A 15,421-nucleotide genomic window follows, 5' to 3' on the forward strand; every position below is an offset into this window, starting at 1 on the left:
AAAGCAGCGTTATTAACGCTGCCTTTTTCAAGCGCTGTCTGTTCTATTTTCATGCGTTTCTGCATTTAAAAATGCAATGTTTTGTCCATTGAAATGAATGGGGTGCGTTTTCAGCAGTAGAATGTGGTTGCCGCATTTTTGACAGCGTTTTTTTAGTCATGGCAATATCAGCTTGGTCGGTTGTGTTTATAACTCTACTGAAAATGCAGTCAAACGCTGTCAAAAACGCATGTCAGCGCAGTAAATGCTGCGTTAAAAAATGCAACATTGGATATGTTTTTACTGCATAATGAAAACAAATCTTTTCCGTTACTAGGGCTGAAAATGAATCAAATTAATTTGACTATGGCCGCGTGCACATGGACGGGTTGGAGCCCGCAGCAGAATCGAACCCTGTGCCCAGCTGACATTGGTGCGTATCTGTATTTTCTTCTTTTCTGTACTGCGGATGGTCTGCATGGCTCGCTGTCTGACATGCACAGTACAGATTTTTTTCTCTTAAACTTCCGATTTTTCCATGGAACGGGCTGCGGGTCGGACAGCTTCCATTGACTTCAATGGAAGCCGTCCGTGCGGGATCCTCAGAAAAATGGAGCATGCTGCGATTCATGCTGCGTAATCGATTTCTGCTCGTATGCATGAAGAATCATTTTTGCATCGCATACTATGGGCGGTACTTGCTGTGGAATCTGGAGGAGGTTGCCCGCTCTGTACTCTGCAATTCAAATGCGCCCCAGTGCATTCACCCTAATTTACCCCTTTTTGTCACAGAATCAGTTTCCTCTGAATCATGAAATTGATATTATCTCCTCCCATGCACAGAGTCCCATCTAGAATGGAGTAACTCCTGGCAGGTAGTCCCTTTAGGAAATCCCCTCTAGACATTTTGCTACTGAACTGACTAGAATGGAGTTGCTTTTGGTAGATCCTGCAAGCAGCAACTCCATACTAGTCAGTGAAGTATCTAGAGTGGATTGCTAAGGCGTCATGTCCACGGCTAAATTGTAATTTAAAATCTGCAGCGTTTTTCCCGCAGCGTGATCCGTGCCCCATAGGGAAGCATTGGACACCCGCAGGTAGTTAAATACCTGCGGATGTCATTTTCCCCTAAGGCGCGGATTACGTGTGCGGGAAAACACCGGCGGCATGCTCCATTTTTAGTGCTGGTCTCCTGCGGGGACGGCTCCCGCAGACTTCTATTGAAGCCTATGGAAGCCGTCCGGATACGCCGCACACCCGCAGCTGAATTTCTGCTCTCCGGCGCGGGAGAGCAGGAGTTAAAAAAAAATGGGGTGCCCGGCGCATGCGCGCGGCACGCTGCCAGCCGCTGGGCCGAAGAAAGAAGATCTGGCTGCGACGGAGGGAAGATCCGCAGCGTCCAGACAGGTAAGTTTAATCTTCTTTTTAGCCTCATGTCCGCGGGAAAGGAGGGACCAGCTGTGGGATTCTGCATGAAAATCTGCGGCGGGCCTGATTTTCCCCGTGGACATGAGGCCTAAGGGGAGGACCTGCCAGGAACTAGTCCATTGTACAGGAGATGCAACCAAGGCACCTACTGGATGCCAAACCTACCTTTTCATTCCCACAAAGGCAAGTGGCATATAAAGAGATACAGTGTGTGTATATATATATATATATATATATATATGTGCGTGTGTAGAGAGTACTTGGTTCCCAGTGAGCTCAGCTGGCTCCACTAAGCACATCACTGTGACGTAAAAGGCTGCAAGTCCAGGCAGTCAGAGCCCGGAGTGAGAACAGCTACCATTGTGGACTGCTGCTGGTTTACTGACAAGTTAGAAGTAGGTGTGAAATGATTGTTCAGCTAGCACCTTGACAGGCAACTGTTTCTTGTGGTTATTGCACTAAACATACATGCTGTTTTTCCACTGGGTTTTCTGTTCTACTGCTAAATCAAGAAAAAGAAAGCTATTTGGACTTTAATATGGACTAAGTGAAGAACTGAGAACTGTGTCTTCACCGATTTCTCCCCCCCCCCCCACACGCAGACATTGCCACAACACACACATGCCGTGTATATATATACACTACCGTTCAAAAGTTTGGGGTCGCATTGAAAGGTCCTTATTTTTGAAGGAAAAGCACTGTACTTTTCAATGAAGATAACTTTAAACTAGTCCTAACTTTAAACAAATGCACTCTATACATTGCTAATGTGGTAAATGACTATTCTAGCTGCAAATGTCTGGTTTTTTGTGCAATATCTACAAAGGTGTATAGAGGCCCATTTCCAGCAACTATCACTCCAGTGTTCTAATGGTACAATGTGTTTGCTCATTGGCTCAGAAGGCTAATTGATGATTAGAAAACCCTTGTGCAATCATGTTCACACATCTGAAAACAGTCTAGCTCGTTACAGAAGCTACAAAACTGACCTTCCTCTGAGCAGATTGAGTTTCTGGAGCATCACATTTGTGGGGTCAATTAAACGCTCAAAATGGCCAGAAAAAGAGAACTTTCATCTGAAACTCGACAGTCTATTCTTGTTCTTAGAAATGAAGGCTATTCCATGCGAGAAATTGCTAAGAAATTGAAGATTTCCTACAACGGTGTGTACTACTCCCTTCAGAGGACAGCACAAACAGGCTCTAACCAGAGTAGAAAAAGAAGTGGGAGGCCGCGTTGCACAACTAAGCAAGAAGATAAGCACATTAGAGTCTGTAGTTTGAGAAATAGACGCCTCACAGGTACCCAACTGGCATCTTCATTAAATAGTACCCGCAAAACACCAGTGTCAACATCTACAGTGAAGAGGCGGCTGCGGGATTTTGGGCTTCAGGGCAGAGTGGCAAAGAAAAAGCCATATCTGAGACTGGCCAATAAAAGAAAAAGATTAAGATGGGCAAAAGAACACAGACATTGGACAGAGGAAGACTGGAAAAAAGTGTTGTGGACGGATGAATCCAAGTTTGAGGTGTTTGCATCACAAAGAAGAACGTTTGTGAGACGCAGAACAAATGAAAAGATGCTGGAAGAATGCCTGACGCCATCTCTTAAGCATGGTGGAGGTAATGTGATGGTCTGGGGTTGCTTTGGTGCTGGTAAGGTGGGAGATTTGTACAGGGTAAAAGGGATTCTGAATAAGGAAGGCTATCACTCCATTTTGCAACGCCATGCCATACCCAGTGGACAGCGCTTGATTGGAACCAATTTCATCCTACAACAGGACAATGACCCTAAACACACCTCCAAATTGTGCAAGAACTATTTACAGCAGAAGCAGGCAGCTGGTATTCTATCGGTAATGGAGTGGCCAGCGCAGTCACCAGATCTGAACCCCATTGAGCTGTTGTGGGAGCAGCTTGACCGTATGGTACGCCAGAAGTGCCCATCCAACCAATCCAACTTGTGGGAGATGCTTCTAGAAGCATGGGGTGCAATTTCTCAAGCTTACCTCAACAAATTAACAGCTAGAATGTCAAAGGTGTGCAATGCTGTAATTGCTGCAAAAGGAGGATTCTTTGACGAAAGCAAAGTTTGATGTAAAAACAATGTTATTTCAAATACAAATCATTATTTCTAACCTTGTCAATGTCTTGACTCTATTTTCTATTCATTTCACAACGCATGGTGGTGAATAAGTGTGACTTTTCATGGAAAACACAAAATTGTTTGGGTGACCCCAAACTTTTGAACGGTAGTGTATATATATGTATATATATATATATATAGGCACCTTCAGAAGTTTTCTATGGAGCCCAGCCTTGCCTAGTTATGCTCCTATTATACTGCTGAAGGGGCTACAGAGAAGAATTACACTAAGCAATAGATGTTCAGATTTTCGCTTGATCGTGGGAATCAGACGATAATTATAGTTGTTCAGTGTTAATGCTGTCAGTGATAATTTGTTCGTCGTTTAGTTTTCTGCAGGCATAAAAAAATCAAACAATCGGCCTTCGTAAACAGGCAATCGCTCATCTGTGTAGGTGGGTGTCCAGAAGAGATCTCCGTCCCGCTCTGCCTCCATTCACTGAGCGATGATCGCTCCTGTGTGAAAGCACAGTGAAGCAGCTTCACATCTGCATGCAGCTAAGGCCAGTGGACAAGAATCCTGGATTTATCTCTGGTAAGTTATAACTCCCTTTTCTAAATAATACTGAGACGGCCGTTTATCACAGCGGCATCTTTACAAAGCTAAACCCAGCTACATAACAACGGCTGGTGGCTTTTTGGCCCTGAAGATGCTGACAGGTTCCCTTTAATATGTATGGATTAGCAGAATAATTCCATACAATTTGGATAATCAGTATACCGGTATATATTGCATGCAATTCCTTCATATTAAAAACTGCATTTTGGAATTCTTTTAGCTTGTTTAGCAAATAAACAAGAAAATTGAGAATAAAAATGAGACTTGAGACAATATTGGTAAAAAAAATTTGAGATTTTAATCCTTGGCCAAATTGCCCAGCCCTAACTATTACCAGTATCGAACTAGGGTGCCCAGTTCCACCAGTAAAATTCAATCTGGGGGCCCACTGTATAGCTATGTACAAATATTACCCGATCCACATTCACAAATTCCTCATCACAGAATTCTTAATATACTTCAATAGAAAGATGATAGCGATGAAAAAAAGAAAAAATAGCTCTTGCGCCGTCTCAACAAACAACTGGAGTTGACAATTTGATATTGTCTAAAAGATTTAATGAAGTACAACGCGTTTCGTCGCACAAAAGCGACTTTATCAAGTACATACACCATAACACAACAATGCATACTTATATAGGAACTTACATGTATGTAGTGGTGTTGATGGGATGAGTAACCGGTGGTGGGTAGCTCACATGACCTCCACGTCATGTGTGCCACGTCAGCATAGTTGTTGCCAGTAGGAAAAACGAAAGTGAAACTACTTCCGGGTATGCGGAGGTCACGTGACCCGTGTAGGTATACGTATACAAAGAGCTTAATAGCTCTAAGTGTATACCGCTGTATAACACCATGTATGGGTGTGATGCAGGCGATGGATGAAGTGTATTACGGGCTCCGGTGTGCGTGGCCGGCATGGAAGTGCCGGTCGTCATGACGCAGAGTGCGTCATGACGCCGAGGACGTGAGGACTCCCAGTAGCGCTGGTGCCTGTAAAATGTAACCAAGGCAACCAGCGTCAGAGCGTCATGCCGCGAGGATACGTCCCGACGTCAAGGACGTGAGGACGTATAGTGTGCTGGCGTCTGTTGATGTAATGATGAGTGTAACTATGGCGACCGGCGCCGTGGGATGGCGTAGTGACGTAGGTACGTCAGTAACTACTCAGACCCAGCGTAGATTACATGGTGCCGTGTTGTCATGGAGACAAATGCCGTTTAAAGGTGTCCTGCAGGTAAGTAGTAAGAGTATAATTTGTATAATCATATGTGTAGAACGGTACATACAGAAACAAAGTAGATTAAAGCCTTGATCTGAAATAAAATATAGCAGAGCAAAATCTGCCTCCCAATAAAATAATAATTATGTATGGATGCATAAAAAATATTTTTTGAAAAAACATGTGATACAAACTGGAAAAAATAGAGATGTAGTTTTTAGATTAATATATGCAATATCTCAATGTGGATTAATAGGGCCGCTGGAGCCTGGTGGAGATAATGGTAAAATGAATAATAATAATAATAAAAGCGGCTGATAAGAATAAAATAGAATATTTTTCAGATATTAAAATATTAGAAAAAGTATATATATATATATATCTATACATATATGTGCAATATATTAAACATTGGAATATTGCTGTATCAAAGGGTAGTACCGTGAATGGGATGACATATGGACGGGGAAGTACAAAAAATATATACAGGAAAATTACCAGAACAATTAAATAAAATTACAACACAATATGAAAGTAGGTATATATACGAAATGTTCAGATTTTTTCCAATACCTCATTTAGTCCATTGGGAACCAAAGTGTCCAAATGGAAAATCCAGAACATCTCCTTTTCGCGCAGTTTCTGGATGGACTTACTGTGTATCGTTTCTAGTGGTGTAACTTTCAGTTGTCTAAAGTCTTTATTGTGGTAATTTAAAAAATGGCGTGATATGCTGTGTTTAGTGAAACCATTTTTAATGTTATTCCGATGTTTATTTATCCTTTCCCTTAGGGAGTTTATGGTGCGGCCCACATACCTGTGTCCACATGGGCATTCTAGTAAATAAATCACTGATATGGTCTTGCATGTAAGATATTGTTTGATAGGTAAAGGTTCACCATCTTTAATTTTTATTTCTTTGCATTTATTAGTGATATTTAGACAACATTTGCATTTCTTTTCGCCACATTTGAAAACCCCTGTTAAGTTTCTATTAGTTTTATATGGTTTTTTATATGTCTTTTTTTCTTTTTTGGGGCAAGATGGTGCAAGAATATTTTTTAAAGTTTTGTTTTTTCTAAATACACACATGGGGTAGTTTGGGATTTTGCTCTTCAGAAACGGGTCTTCTTTTAGTATTGCCCAATTTTTATTGATGATTCCTTTGATTATGTTATGTTGTCTACTATACTTTGTAATAAACGCCAACCTAAAGTGATTCTTGTGTTCTTCTTTGTCATTCTTTTTTTCATCATTCTCATCATTCTCTTGATCTTCCTGTTTTTCTGTCTTGTCCTCTCCTGTTTTGTTTTTCAAGGCTTTCTGATACGCAGAGTCAATGAGGCTTTTTGGGTATCCTTTGTTTCTGAATCTTTCTTTTAGTATTTTAGCTTGCTTTTTAAACTCATCCGTGTTTGTACAGTTCCTTTTTATCCTTTGCAATTGTCCATATGGGATATTGAGCTTCCACTTTTTGTGATGGCAGCTCCGAAAGTCAAGATAACTGTTCGTATCGACAGGCTTGAAGTTGGTGCGTGTCATGATTCTTTCTCCCTCTGCTATTAATTCAAGGTCCAAAAATACTATTCTTTCTTTATTGATAGTAGATGTGAATCTGAATCCAAATTCATTTTTTGTGAGGTCATGTATATATGTTCTTAAATCCTCTTCTTCTCCTTCCCAGATTATAAGTAGATCATCTATATACCGTCGGTACATAATGATGCGTGGGTCAGAGAATCGATTTTTTTCAAAAACACCCATTACACAGTTCGCGAAACTAGGGGCACAGATCGTGCCCATCGCGGTGCCCCTAGTCTGCCTATAGAAATTGCCGTTATATGAAAAGAAGTTATTTTTCAAGATAAATGATATGGCTTTTAGAATAAATTCTTTTTGTTTGGTGGGCATGAGGGGATCTTCGCTTAGGGTCTCATCAATGGCTTCTACCCCTTTAGCGTGGTCAATGTTTGTGTAGAGAGATTCCACGTCCATTGTGCACCAAAGGTATGTTCCCTTCCATGGAATGTCCTTGACGTCCTGTAATAGGTGCCCCGAGTCTTTTGTATATGATTGTAGAGTCTTGACATACTTTTGTAGTTGTAGGTCCAAATATTCAGATAAACGGTTGGTAATGGCTTGCATGCCCGCTATTATTGGGCGTCCAGGGGGGTTGTCGATGTCTTTGTGAATCTTGGGTATTTGATAGAAGTAAGGCATCCCCACTGGTGAATCAATTATGTATTTAAATTCGGGTTTGGAAATACAGTTATCAGAATAAGCTTCTGTTAGTAATTTTTGGAAGTCTGCTTTAATTCTATCCGTTGGATCCCTCTTTACTCTTTCGTAGTAATCTTCATTATTGAGTATTTTCATGGATTCCTCATGATAATTGTCGTAATCTATGATAACTATGCCACCCCCTTTGTCAGCGTTTCTGATGACTATATTATCATTTTTCTCCAGCTGCCGAAGTGTTGTTCTTTGACCCTTCGTTAAATTATCGTTCCTTGGGGTCGTACTTTTTTTCCCATTTATATCTTTAAATTCTTTCAGAACTTTCTGGTAAAAAAGTTCCACATACTCACCTTTCGATTCTATAGGGAAGAATCTGCTTATAGGTTTAAGGTGGGTAGTGATGGGGTCATCCATCTTGAATTCCAGGTCTTCCGTTGGATCTGTAGGTTTAGTTGTACCTTTTATCTCTTGTATGTGGTAGTGTCTATTCAGAGTTATTTTTCTTATGAAAGAGTTAAGGTCAACAAATAATTCAAACAAATTGGATGACGTCATGGGGCTGAAGGACAGGCCTTTGGCTAGAATCTCCATTTCTTTCCTTTTTAATATATGTTTGGAAAGGTTAAATATTCCATTTTTTCTCGCTTCTTCTGGAGTTACCGTTTCTTCTGATGCACGCTGGTTTTTGTTCTTGTTGCTATTTCGACCGCCCCTCTTGCCCCTCCTGTTTCTCCTCCTGTTTTTTTTGATGATAGAAAAGGAGTTGTCTTGGGTTGTTTTTGGATTGGCTGATAGAATTGGTTTATTCTTGAACGTGCTGTGGATGTTCCGTTTATTCGGTTTGTTCGATCGGTCCCTATATTCTGAGTAATAATCATCGGTGGAGTTGTTGATATCGTAGTGGCCACCGGGGTAAGGAGATTCAATGTTGTATTCTCGGGGGTAGGGGATGGAACTTTGTCTAAAAAAGTCCGATTTTCCCTTATATTGTTCATCCTGTCCCTCGGTGCGTAGTTGTTGGTGTTAGAGATACATAAGTCTAATATATCGGTGGGGGAGTCCGCCATGGGGGAGCTGAGTAGAATTCTTTCCATATTTTCAGTGGTTTGTGAATTTGTCTCAGGGGTAAACGTCATATAGTCCTTGTTATTTTCTCCCCTATTCTGTTTGTTTGGATTAAAAGTTCTATTCGGTGCCGGGGTACATTCTGCTGTACTGCAGAAGGTGGAATCTATGGTGATGAGTGAATTAACGTTCTCATCTAAGTATCTCGCTCCTGAGGGGCAAAAGGAGACTCTATTGTTCCTACTGGGGCCCATGTCTGGGCTTTTGATGTAACTAATGATGGTTTGTGTTGCAACCCCTGGGATGTTTTTACTTGCTTTACTACCAGAGTGCCGTTGCTTGTAGTGGTTAAAATGGTAGTATCCTTTAGGCTGGTGTTTATCATATTGATCTCTTGGATGGTTATTACGATATGGGATCTGTATATTTTCTTTCTGATGGTATATGTGTTGATGTCTCTGTGTTTGATTGTATGTTCTTGTATTTGCATGTCTTTGTCTATATGCATGTGTCTCATGTGGTTGATAGTTTTGTCGTTTGGTGGTGGGGCCTTGTTTGTGGCTAGGTGGTCTCTGATTTGATGTTGTATTCCTAGTGTGATATTTGTTTCTGTGTGTATATTCGTCTGTGTTGTTATTCGTGTGACCAGAGGGGTGGGGATTTCTTCTTCATGACGACCGGCACTTCCATGCCGGCCACGCACACCGGAGCCCGTAATACACTTCATCCATCGCCTAAAGGATACTACCATTTTAACCACTACAAGCAACGGCACTCTGGTAGTAAAGCAAGTAAAAACATCCCAGGGGTTGCAACACAAACCATCATTAGTTACATCAAAAGCCCAGACATGGGCCCCAGTAGGAACAATAGAGTCTCCTTTTGCCCCTCAGGAGCGAGATACTTAGATGAGAACGTTAATTCACTCATCACCATAGATTCCACCTTCTGCAGTACAGCAGAATGTACCCCGGCACCGAATAGAACTTTTAATCCAAACAAACAGAATAGGGGAGAAAATAACAAGGACTATATGACGTTTACCCCTGAGACAAATTCACAAACCACTGAAAATATGGAAAGAATTCTACTCAGCTCCCCCATGGCGGACTCCCCCACCGATATATTAGACTTATGTATCTCTAACACCAACAACTACGCACCGAGGGACAGGATGAACAATATAAGGGAAAATCGGACTTTTTTAGACAAAGTTCCATCCCCTACCCCCGAGAATACAACATTGAATCTCCTTACCCCGGTGGCCACTACGATATCAACAACTCCACCGATGATTATTACTCAGAATATAGGGACCGATCGAACAAACCGAATAAACGGAACATCCACAGCACGTTCAAGAATAAACCAATTCTATCAGCCAATCCAAAAACAACCCAAGACAACTCCTTTTCTATCATCAAAAAAAACAGGAGGAGAAACAGGAGGGGCAAGAGGGGCGGTCGAAATAGCAACAAGAACAAAAACCAGCGTGCATCAGAAGAAACGGTAACTCCAGAAGAAGCGAGAAAAAATGGAATATTTAACCTTTCCAAACATATATTAAAAAGGAAAGAAATGGAGATTCTAGCCAAAGGCCTGTCCTTCAGCCCCATGACGTCATCCAATTTGTTTGAATTATTTGTTGACCTTAACTCTTTCATAAGAAAAATAACTCTGAATAGACACTACCACATACAAGAGATAAAAGGTACAACTAAACCTACAGATCCAACGGAAGAACTGGAATTCAAGATGGATGACCCCATCACTACCCACCTTAAACCTATAAGCAGATTCTTCCCTATAGAATCGAAAGGTGAGTATGTGGAACTTTTTTACCAGAAAGTTCTGAAAGAATTTAAAGATATAAATGGGAAAAAAAGTACGACCCCAAGGAACGATAATTTAATGAAGGATCAAAGAACAACACTTCGGCAGCTGGAGAAAAATGATAATATAGTCATCAGAAACGCTGACAAAGGGGGTGGCATAGTTATCATAGATTACGACAATTATCATGAGGAATCCATGAAAATACTCAATAATGAAGATTACTACGAAAGAGTAAAGAGGGATCCAACGGATAGAATTAAAGCAGACTTCCAAAAATTACTAACAGAAGCTTATTCTGATAACTGTATTTCCAAACCCGAATTTAAATACATAATTGATTCACCAGTGGGGATGCCTTACTTCTATCAAATACCCAAGATTCACAAAGACATCGACAACCCCCCTGGACGCCCAATAATAGCGGGCATGCAAGCCATTACCAACCGTTTATCTGAATATTTGGACCTACAACTACAAAAGTATGTCAAGACTCTACAATCATATACAAAAGACTCGGGGCACCTATTACAGGACGTCAAGGACATTCCATGGAAGGGAACATACCTTTGGTGCACAATGGACGTGGAATCTCTCTACACAAACATTGACCACGCTAAAGGGGTAGAAGCCATTGATGAGACCCTAAGCGAAGATCCCCTCATGCCCACCAAACAAAAAGAATTTATTCTAAAAGCCATATCATTTATCTTGAAAAATAACTTCTTTTCATATAACGGCAATTTCTATAGGCAGACTAGGGGCACCGCGATGGGCACGATCTGTGCCCCTAGTTTCGCGAACTGTGTAATGGGTGTTTTTGAAAAAAATCGATTCTCTGACCCACGCATCATTATGTACCGACGGTATATAGATGATCTACTTATAATCTGGGAAGGAGAAGAAGAGGATTTAAGAACATATATACATGACCTCACAAAAAATGAATTTGGATTCAGATTCACATCTACTATCAATAAAGAAAGAATAGTATTTTTGGACCTTGAATTAATAGCAGAGGGAGAAAGAATCATGACACGCACCAACTTCAAGCCTGTCGATACGAACAGTTATCTTGACTTTCGGAGCTGCCATCACAAAAAGTGGAAGCTCAATATCCCATATGGACAATTGCAAAGGATAAAAAGGAACTGTACAAACACGGATGAGTTTAAAAAGCAAGCTAAAATACTAAAAGAAAGATTCAGAAACAAAGGATACCCAAAAAGCCTCATTGACTCTGCGTATCAGAAAGCCTTGAAAAACAAAACAGGAGAGGACAAGACAGAAAAACAGGAAGATCAAGAGAATGATGAGAATGATGAAAAAAAGAATGACAAAGAAGAACACAAGAATCACTTTAGGTTGGCGTTTATTACAAAGTATAGTAGACAACATAACATAATCAAAGGAATCATCAATAAAAATTGGGCAATACTAAAAGAAGACCCGTTTCTGAAGAGCAAAATCCCAAACTACCCCATGTGTGTATTTAGAAAAAACAAAACTTTAAAAAATATTCTTGCACCATCTTGCCCCAAAAAAGAAAAAAAGACATATAAAAAACCATATAAAACTAATAGAAACTTAACAGGGGTTTTCAAATGTGGCGAAAAGAAATGCAAATGTTGTCTAAATATCACTAATAAATGCAAAGAAATAAAAATTAAAGATGGTGAACCTTTACCTATCAAACAATATCTTACATGCAAGACCATATCAGTGATTTATTTACTAGAATGCCCATGTGGACACAGGTATGTGGGCCGCACCATAAACTCCCTAAGGGAAAGGATAAATAAACATCGGAATAACATTAAAAATGGTTTCACTAAACACAGCATATCACGCCATTTTTTAAATTACCACAATAAAGACTTTAGACAACTGAAAGTTACACCACTAGAAACGATACACAGTAAGTCCATCCAGAAACTGCGCGAAAAGGAGATGTTCTGGATTTTCCATTTGGACACTTTGGTTCCCAATGGACTAAATGAGGTATTGGAAAAAATCTGAACATTTCGTATATATACCTACTTTCATATTGTGTTGTAATTTTATTTAATTGTTCTGGTAATTTTCCTGTATATATTTTTTGTACTTCCCCGTCCATATGTCATCCCATTCACGGTACTACCCTTTGATACAGCAATATTCCAATGTTTAATATATTGCACATATATGTATAGATATATATATATATATACTTTTTCTAATATTTTAATATCTGAAAAATATTCTATTTTATTCTTATCAGCCGCTTTTATTATTATTATTATTCATTTTACCATTATCTCCACCAGGCTCCAGCGGCCCTATTAATCCACATTGAGATATTGCATATATTAATCTAAAAACTACATCTCTATTTTTTCCAGTTTGTATCACATGTTTTTTCAAAAAATATTTTTTATGCATCCATACATAATTATTATTTTATTGGGAGGCAGATTTTGCTCTGCTATATTTTATTTCAGATCAAGGCTTTAATCTACTTTGTTTCTGTATGTACCGTTCTACACATATGATTATACAAATTATACTCTTACTACTTACCTGCAGGACACCTTTAAACGGCATTTGTCTCCATGACAACACGGCACCATGTAATCTACGCTGGGTCTGAGTAGTTACTGACGTACCTACGTCACTACGCCATCCCACGGCGCCGGTCGCCATAGTTACACTCATCATTACATCAACAGACGCCAGCACACTATACGTCCTCACGTCCTTGACGTCGGGACGTATCCTCGCGGCATGACGCTCTGACGCTGGTTGCCTTGGTTACATTTTACAGGCACCAGCGCTACTGGGAGTCCTCACGTCCTCGGCGTCATGACGCACCCAGCGTCATGACGACCGGCACTTCCATGCCGGCCACGCACACCGGAGCCCGTAATACACTTCATCCATCGCCTGCATCACACCCATACATGGTGTTATACAGCGGTATACACTTAGAGCTATTAAGCTCTTTGTATACGTATACCTACACGGGTCACGTGACCTCCGCATACCCGGAAGTAGTTTCACTTTCGTTTTTCCTACTGGCAACAACTATGCTGACGTGGCACACATGACGTGTAGGTCATGTGAGCTACCCACCACCGGTTACTCATCCCATCAACACCACTACATACATGTAAGTTCCTATATAAGTATGCATTGTTGTGTTATGGTGTATGTACTTGATAAAGTCGCTTTTGTGCGACGAAACGCGTTGTACTTCATTAAATCTTTTAGACAATATCAAATTGTCAACTCCAGTTGTTTGTTGAGACGGCGCAAGAGCTATTTTTTCTTTTTTTCATCGCTATCACGTTTCCGTGGGTCCAATTTACCATTTGGACACAGAGGCTCTGCAGCAGACTCCAACAACTCAGGAACCAGGACGACACCAGAGGAGTAAGACCCTTTAGAGGTCTGACAAGCCAACTTGGACTAGGAGGTGTTGGTGGGACCCCTCTCCACAGGGGTTTCCACCATACACCGGGTAAGTCCCATTTTATTTTATTTTACTTTATAGTATTATACCTTTTAAATTCACTTATTCGGATCACCCAGTGACACACCCCCCAGATAACCAGTTGAAGCGCCTCCCTGACCATCTTTTTATGTTTCAATAGAAAGATGGCTGGGCTTCAGTCTGGCCTCGTTTCCACTAAAGTATATTGAGAATGCAGTCGGCAGGAATTGGTAGAATTCCCATTTACCCAAAAAGTGCAGATTCTGTATGTGGTTCATGTAGGTAGTAGGGGGCTGGGGGCCCACCAGTTCACCCTAGCTCAGGGCCCACCAGGGGATTCACCTATTCCCTTGTGGCTACTCCAAGCCTGACTGCTACAACCGGCTGCAGTTGGATGCCGTTGCCATGGACTTCCATTATAAAACATTAAGGTTTGTTTGGATACTGTTTTTTAACCAGACAGAAGACTGCAATGGTTGCATCTAGTTGTAGCAGAATACTACAGTTATTTGCAGTATGAAAACTCCAGTAGATGGCAGAAATGTGGTATGAAGCTAGCCAAGTATCATCATAGCTCATAGCATGTGTGTGTCAGGGCTCTGCCTTCTGATAAGCTGCATACTGGTATGAAAAGCACATGAAGGTTCCTATTGAATAACAGCAAGCAGAGATCTTGAAAGCAAAAAAATAGCCTGTATGTACTGATGCTGTAATAACCACTGAAGAGGTATATTTTCTTCAATCATGTGGGCAAAACAATCATACAAGACAGTGCTACTATTTTTTACATTTTTTGTCAGGTGTCTTCTAATATAATATCTCTACTCAATATGTAGCTTGATTTCTTATGGGGGTTTTTTACATCCAGAATTAATAGGCAATTTTCTGAATTGGAAAAACGAAATTGCTTGACTATAAAATGTTGAATTTATGGAATTTTTTATATACTCTGCAGAACCAGACCTCCCCCAAGACAGCAGGAATCCATAATCTGTATTCAGCTGTTGCTTTCAGAATTACATATTTCACACAAGGTAGGAACATTATATCGGCAAATTCTATCTTAATGTGTAGACAAACAACTCGCAGTTAAAAAAGACATTTGTGGCACTTAAAGTAAATCCTCTGTCTTGAGACAGAAATAAATAAAGGGTCAAAGACGCATCATTTCTTCAGATAAAACACGCTATAAATGTGTGTAACAGCTCCGCTTCAACGAAGAACAGAGAAGAGTTACGGCGATTTTAGACGGAACGATTGTCATTTTAAAAATCATTTAAACGAGCCGAAATGATTGATAATCGTTCATTTTAAAAGCGAGCTAACGGGCGGACGACGAATGATAATCGTTCAGCTTTCATTTATTCATTTTATGCGGCCATAAAAGTTATTGTTGGATCGTTCATGTAAACTGCTTATTCAGCGAATGTGAAAGACTAAATGATTCTCATTTGAAAGAGCCAATGAAGTATCTGCCTGT

At 40.4% G+C, this 15,421-nt stretch overlaps 1 protein-coding gene across 2 annotated transcripts in view; it reads right to left on the minus strand.

The window, feature by feature from the left end:
* NALCN (sodium leak channel, non-selective) overlaps nucleotides 1–15,421 on the minus strand; it is a 421,791-nt gene that overhangs the window by 109,503 nt on the left and 296,867 nt on the right. The window lies entirely within an intron of this gene.

Source organism: Eleutherodactylus coqui, chromosome 1, assembly GCF_035609145.1.
Source record: "Eleutherodactylus coqui strain aEleCoq1 chromosome 1, aEleCoq1.hap1, whole genome shotgun sequence".
Taxonomy (NCBI): Eukaryota; Metazoa; Chordata; class Amphibia; order Anura; family Eleutherodactylidae; genus Eleutherodactylus; species Eleutherodactylus coqui.